Below are 7,894 nucleotides of genomic sequence, written 5' to 3'. Positions count from 1 at the left end.
ACATAGCGGGAACTCTTAGAAATACAAGCACAAACCAACTTCGTCATCATACTCCCCTAAACCGGAAACCCATTAATCTATACTTCGGAAACCTTCCCGTAAGACTGACGATTATCCAACTCTCAAACCTACCCCTATTTCCCTGAATACGAAGACCACCAAACCATACAGAAAGAATAGTAAAACATCCTGATCATGAATTTCACTTAATCCCAAATTTGGATGTTATGCCCAGAAACCATAAATATACTCTTGACTTCCTAACAAGTCATCACCAACCAGCTGCCCTCACGAGCATAAGGATGGTCAGTTCAAGAATTACCACGTTGCATCCAAAACCCTCATCAGATCAAGTGTATATCCAGTTGGAAAAACACTCGAGATACTTACAACGAACTCCATGACTTAAGATTTCAAAACCGATACCTGAAATTGGTAAGCAAGCTCCTAATAGACGTCCTACAAGCATACGGGGTTCATAATTAAAACATTCATCAAGAGACTTCTGATGCACAATTAATACTTCGAACACACTCTTACTATCCACATTATTCAAACCGGCTGGTCACTATGTCACCCGACTCCCAATCAATGCACTAATACCCGACCATGCCAATAAGACTAATGATTGAGAGTTAAGAGTATCTTTCAAATGATTATCTTGTCCCATTCATATGAATCATACAACCTCTGGTTCACGACACATCATAACACCTTTTAACCACTAAAACGATAGGCTCACAGTACTATGCCGACCTTGTCGTTATGCCATCACTAGCCTAAAGACTCACGACCAGCACCACATGTGCCTAAAGATACATAACCATCAACCCACCATCTTTTAGGAACATAATCAACATCCCACTCAATACTAACTGAACATTACAAGAACCATACTCTTCTATAACACACAATTCCTTTCATAGAACAGGCTGCCACCAATGCAAAATTAGACGAAAACATGGTCACACACAACCAGAAAATAATATAGGTTGTTGTAATCTTATTCTAACTCAAAGGCTTCAACCCAAAAAGAACCATGCAAATAAATTGAACCAAGTGCTCCTTTGCTATCTTGTTCAATCCACATGCACCCCTCCTGAAAAGTATCTAATGAAATTACTACAATACATACCCTCAAGAAAACCAAAAATGATGAACCTCAATCATTAACAAAAACATCTAAAGGGTGAAGTACTACTAGATCTTACCAAATGATGAACCTCAATCGTTAACAGAAACATCCTTATAAATGTCTAAAACAAGTTTATACCCCTTGACTGGAACTGAACAGATCCCATTAACACATAACTAGCGCGATAAAACTTCCAAAGTTATCCAAAAATGCTACTAAAATCTTGGTCAGATCAATTCAAATACCAACCCTATCGACACGACATGCCAAAATTGGATTCCTCGTAGATCCAAACCCACACCTAAAAAAGTAAACAATACCGCTCTGTCTGAACTCCCAATAACCAAGGACAACTGCCAAACCCGAGCCTACTATGAGCAACACCTCCATTGATACAACTCAAAACTTTCGAAAAACCTAATCCCTTGACGATGTATGAAATTCGCATGATAGGGAATGCATTGAAACGAATCCACTAATCCATTACACTACTAAACAAAGTGTTGGATTAGTGTCTAAGTCCATAACTATTTTGGTATGTACTTGACCCGATGGTGCATGGTCCTTTTGGGTTGCCTTCACCAAAGCAACTTAATAGGATGAATTATGGAGAGACTAGATTAATTATGATTTATTAATATATTATGAGAATAATATATTAAAGGAGAAATCATATTGTTTAATTAATATTAGTCAAGAATTAATTGATAATTAATTTTGTGGCTAAAAGAGATTAATTAAACTTAAGGGACTGGAACTGTAATTATAAGATAATTGCATTTGGGCTATGGATCACCTTGGAATAATAGGTTGGACGAATTCTGTGGGGAAATCCATTAGAAATCGTCCAAGGGATATTCTAAAAGGGTTCATGGGCTGCTTAGGGCTTAAGCAGTCAGATTAGGGTTTGCTAGTTGAAAACCCTAATAGCCTACATGTATATATAGTACCCTTAAGCCCCAAAAACGTGGCTAAGAGTTCCACTAGGGTTTCTGGACGTTTTTGGGCAGCTTTCTCTCCCCTTATTCTTCATCCTCTTGCTCTTGGTGTTTGTGAGCCATTAGAGGAGTGACACTTGTGACTCTAAGCTTTCTAAAGTCATTACAAGGAGGATTTGAGATTGTTATTGCTACATAAAAATCAAGGTAAGATCTAAAACCCCTTTCACATGTTAATATGATTAATTGTATGCTAGAACTAGGGTTTAAAGTCTTGGATGAATTGCATGTACAATAGAGAAACCTAGATCCAAGCATTAGGGTTTGCATGAGCACATAGGATGTTCTTATGGCTAAAACCCATCAGTGGTATCAGAGCCTTGATTGGTTTTTATTGTATTGATGCCTTGGTTATTTGTTCAAGCTTCAGAAATCGATTTTTTGGCTCCTTGGCTGATGAACTCAGCGAGTTCCAATGTGGACTTGACAAGTTGCTCCTACTCGGCGAGTCCATAGAGGAACTTGGCGAGTTTGAGAGTCAGTAAGAGCAGATTTCGGGATTTCTTGCTGTTTTGCTTGAGGATACTTGCCTTAACTGTTTTGGGTCTTTAATATTTGAATTTTATCTTATATTTGAGTATATCCTTGATTAAACAAGAGATAATTACGAATTGATTAGATAATAACTTCCTTATATGATTAAAGATTGATTATTTGTATTAATTGGGTAACTTATCTTGCAAGAAATTGAAATTAGGTCAAATATAGATAATGACAAAATTAATTGTTTAATTTCTATTATTTGTTATTTGATCCTTGTGTTGTGAAAAAGTTTCATTTGTGCCCATGCAAGTTTTATGGTTTAAATTTGAACTTAAAGGTTTTGTTTTGAAATTTAAATTGTTGAAACCCTAATGTTTTGGAATTTAAAAATTGATTAAAAGTTTAATTTAGAAATGTTAAATTCTAAAACCCTAGTATTGTTTTGAAAAGTTCAAATCACACCCTTATGGTTTTATTAATTAATTAAAGTGTATAATTAAGGGAGATTTAATAAATCCATAAAAGTTTTGGCTTACAATTTAATTAAACTAAAAGTATAATTATTAAATTGACCACCTAGTATTTTAAAAGTGTAAAATACAACCTATACTATATATAACATTAAAAGTCTAATATATATGTATGAGTAAAAGTCAGTCTTACCGTTAGTAGGCCTCATTCACGAAGCTGGTCTATATGGGGTGTTTAAGGAAATTGCCTATAAAATGGCGATTGAATGGGTATCCACTCTTACCCACCGCACTCTTGACTAGTGGATGGTCGTTAGCCAAACTGGTAGGATAGGATAGAAACCTTCCATTATAAGTATAATGAAGTACAAAAGTAACTAAATGCTTTTACAAATTCCCAATCTAAGTTACTTTAGGCAAAAGTGATTTGATGCAATTCCATGAAATTACACTTTGTGCCCTTATGAAGACATTAGTGGAGCGTGTGTGGTTAACCGGCACATTAAATGGTTCTAAGCAAAGGTAGCAAAGGGTGACTCAATGTTTTTCATAGTTCAGTGGAGCGTGTGTAGTTAACCGGCACATCGAATAGATGACTGTAACATGTGGGGGCACCATGTAAGTTTGCATGGTTATTCACACCCGCTTTGTGATCCTCGGTATCCCAGTCACAAACTAGAGGGGCATATCGAGATTTAAACATGCCATTGAAAGTTCAATGAATCTCAAAAGATCTAGCAATTTTCAATAGATTTAAAACTTAAATTTCTTTTTCGTTTTTCATGGTGGAAATTAGTGAATCGTCATTCACTTACCTTCAAATATTCTACAACTAGATTATGACATCCCTTTTCTAGGTTGTAGAGTATTGTGTTGGGTCCTAGCCTTAATATCTCATTTGGGTGATTTATTAAGGACTCAATCAATCAACTAACTTGAATTTAATTTTTCTCCCGTTTTGTAGATGTCAAATTATGACAACTATGGTCTTCCCAAATCCCATGGAACAAGCTTTTCACATGAAGATGATATTCCACTATTCGATCGAGGAACACGAGATCATGCTTCACTTCCTCCACCCCCTCCTATTATTCTCCCTAACCCACAAGTTCAAAAAATTGAAAAGTTCAAACTCACTCAAGCCCTTTTGGCAAGTAAACATGAAGAAGGAAAGTCAGTGTGTGCACACATCCTACAAATGATGTCACACATTCATAGATTAAGAATGTTGGGATCTGTTGTTTGTGAGGAGCTGGCTGTTGAGTGGGTTCTTCAGTCACTTCCTGACTCACATAGTGAGTTCTTAAGAGAGTACTATATGATGAACCACGACGTAACCCTCATTGATCTTACCTATATGCTTATTGTTGCTGAATCAGCAATGATTTGGTGCACTGGAAAAGCAAAGTTGATTAGTGGATCTGCCTTCCAGACCTCTATGGATATAGGCAATGGCAACGAAAGGCATGCCATGATCGAAAAGTTTGATCATAAGAGAAAAAGAAAAGTCAGAAGTAGTTTCGTGTGCTGTTCCAAAGGAGTCAATTTGCTTTTATTGCGAAGAGAAGGGGCATTGGAGACGAAGCTGCCCTATTTACCTAAGAGATCTAAGAGATGGGAGAGTCAAAACGTATGGCTCTGCTTTAGGTAAAATCCATTAACGAACTCTTTTAAGTTCCTATTCTAGATTCTTAATACATGATGTGATAAGATTACATTTGGTGTTTTGTAGGATCATAGAAAAGAGACGAAGCTTAAGGGAAGAAGTGAGCAGAATCTAATCGTGAAGAAATGGATTTCGATCGCATTGCTTGAAGATTGGATTCTTGAGCTACTAATTAGAGTTAGAATAGATTGCTAAGAAATATGTATTGACATAGTTTTTTCAATGAATTGCATTGTAAGGACAAATTTTTCCACAATAAAATAGATTTTAATTTTATATTTATCCTTGCAATGGAGTGTATGAAAAATTGATGTTTGAATGTTTCTGTTATTAGCAATAATGGATTTGTTTCTTAATTATGCTATTTGTGGAAATGTCAAGAATTTACCAAATAAGAAAAGTTTCTCATCGCTCAAGTTTCAATTGGACAGAAACTTGGAATCATACAACTTGGTTGCATGATGAATAAGAAATTTCATATTTGGAAATTAAACTAATTCGTTGACAAAGTGTCAAGTGAAGGACTAGGAGATTGAGTACACAAAGTTGTGTGTTGATCAAGTCCACCACAAGGGTAACAAAGATATTCGTCATGATTTACTAATGTTAAGTAAATATGATTATACTTATAAGATTAAGTGTAATTCTGAGTTGATTGAGAGAGTTTCGATCAATAGTAGAACGAATAAGAAGAATCAAGTAGGCAGAAAGATAAAAGTTTTTCTATTCTAAGAAGAAGGGAGAGTACCTTTTATTATGTTTCATGATAGGTCTTAATGATTAAGAACCATATCTCAATTGATCCTCTAAGTGAGTCTTAGTGCAATTGTATGTCTGAGAAGAGGAATCAAGAATTGAAGAAATGGTTAAATCAAAAAGTCGATCATACTTCGTTCCAAAACCAAGTCTTAGAGTTAAGATTGTGACATTGAGTGACAAGTCTTCAAAAGGTTTATAACATTCATCTAATGTGGAAAGTTGTGATGTCTTGGAAAAGACAAAGACCAACTAGGACCAATTTTGTGAATTGTTTTGTCTTGCTAAAAGCTACACTAACTCTTGAATATTTGTTTGTCAAGAAATGGTTATTAAAAAGAGAACCTTATATGTCAAGGAGTCAGAGGGAGTCTCAAAGGTTTTGAAAGGTTTCAAGAGCAAATCAAGAATAAACCTTATCGATCATCACTAGCACACGAGTTGAGGTTTACAACCTATCGTGTTGACACTATCTTGTTTCTGTGCGGTTCCAATTGAGTTAATTATGCATGTGAGTTCTATGGGCTCTCATTTGAACACATAAAAGGCAAGAACTTTGATTAATGAAAAGTACATTGATAAGAAAGGGTGAGTTTCTTAACTACTTGGAGGACATGGTGGGCAGCCGTGTTACCATAAGGCAAGAAATCAAGATTGAGAAGGTTCGGTCCATATGAGTTTGGGTTTGCCGTAAACTTTGGTTTTGACAAATTCGCATGAATAGGAACACATACACCATTAAAATCTAAGTGTCATAAGATTCCCTCCTTCATGAAAATGATTGTGAGGAAATGCTTTCACTAAGAGAGATTTTAAGAAGATATTGATTGTGAAAATTGTATTCTCGAATTCGATTATGGTTACGGTATCGCTTTCCATGATTTGATTTGTGAGATTTGGCAATTAGTCTGAATTGTTTAGACACACAAATGAGCTATCTAAGACAAATGTGTATAAGGTATTAGAAATATAGAAATTCAATAGGTATTGTTTTTTTGGAAGTTAAGCTGGTTTCTAAATGCATGTCAAAGCTAGTGGGAGCATAAGTGTTATGCTTATATGATAATAATCATCATGATAGTGGGAGCATAAATGTTGTGCCTGTATGATTATTAAGGCAAGTATTGCAAGTTAGCAATATTAATTATAGAAAACAAGAGTTACACTTTGCAAAGTCGTAAGGGTTGAAAAGTTGTTTTGCTAGAATTAAGGGAGAGAATATTATGCTTCATTTCAAATATAAAGGCTTAGGTTGTGGAATGTTAATAAATTTAGTCAAGGATACATAGTGTGTTCTCAAAATTTTGATTATGATTATGGAATCCCTCTTCATAGTTCGAATTGTGAGAACGTGACACATAAAATATTATGGCAAAAGATTGATAAAGTATCAGATCTTTATGTAAGACATTATGCATCGTGTCCCATACGCTTCGGGTAAAGGATCAATTGCAAGTGCTATAATATTTGACCATTCGAAAATTTTCCAAATGTCTAGCACATTAAGAGGGAAAAAGGACAAGAATCCGTTTTGACTAAGATAATTAAACAACTATCAAATGACAATCCAAAGCTCGCTGAGGATTAGTCGCTTGTGAGTTGTTGGAAGTATGGTATTGGATGGACCATATCGACATTATTATGAATAGATAAGATTCGATTAAGAATGAATTGTCATATGGAAAATATGGAAATGTTTCTATATTGGGAGTTGGATATTGAGAATCTATATCTAGATTAGAAACTATTATGAAAGAAGGATGTTCAAAGGAATGTACTTTGAGTGAGAGACATCATCTCTATAGAATTGTTTCTGATAGAGATTGGCCAAGTCTTGATGATTTTGAGCTATGACTTTACAAAAGAATCATTGCATAAAGTGTTAGAATCTAGTATCAGTCACTACTAGAAAAAGAGCCTTTTACGACGCGCAAACAATGACACGCGCAGATATACGATACACATTTCTGTTTGTCCAAAAAATAATGTTAGTTTTTTAAAAATTTGAAGGATAGTGGACACGCATTTTTGCGTGCCCTAAAATTAGTGTCCAAAAAAAAGAAAATTAAAAACACAGAAGGCACCTAAATTAAATGGGCGTCGTATACAAATGTCGTTTTATAATTTTTAATATGTGCGTCCCTCCTCTTTGATGTAGGTAAGCGGGAAAACCAAATATCCATAATTTTTGAAGTACCCTTCTTCCTCTACCTCTCTCTCTCTCTCTCTATTCTCTCCTCTAGGTCACGATTCACCATGTGAACTAAGGCATGCCTAAGATTCTTTCTCTTTATCGCCATCGTTTTTGGCTTTGATCTCTTCTTAAAAAAGCGACGATGAATCTACCACGAGGCGTCACAAAAGCAACCGAAGGCATCGATAACGG

Source organism: Lactuca serriola, chromosome 3, assembly GCF_051521515.1.
Source record: "Lactuca serriola cultivar US96UC23 chromosome 3, Lser_US96UC23_V15, whole genome shotgun sequence".
In the NCBI taxonomy this organism is placed as follows: Eukaryota; Viridiplantae; Streptophyta; class Magnoliopsida; order Asterales; family Asteraceae; genus Lactuca; species Lactuca serriola.
Note: the sequence above shows the minus strand (reverse complement) of the source record.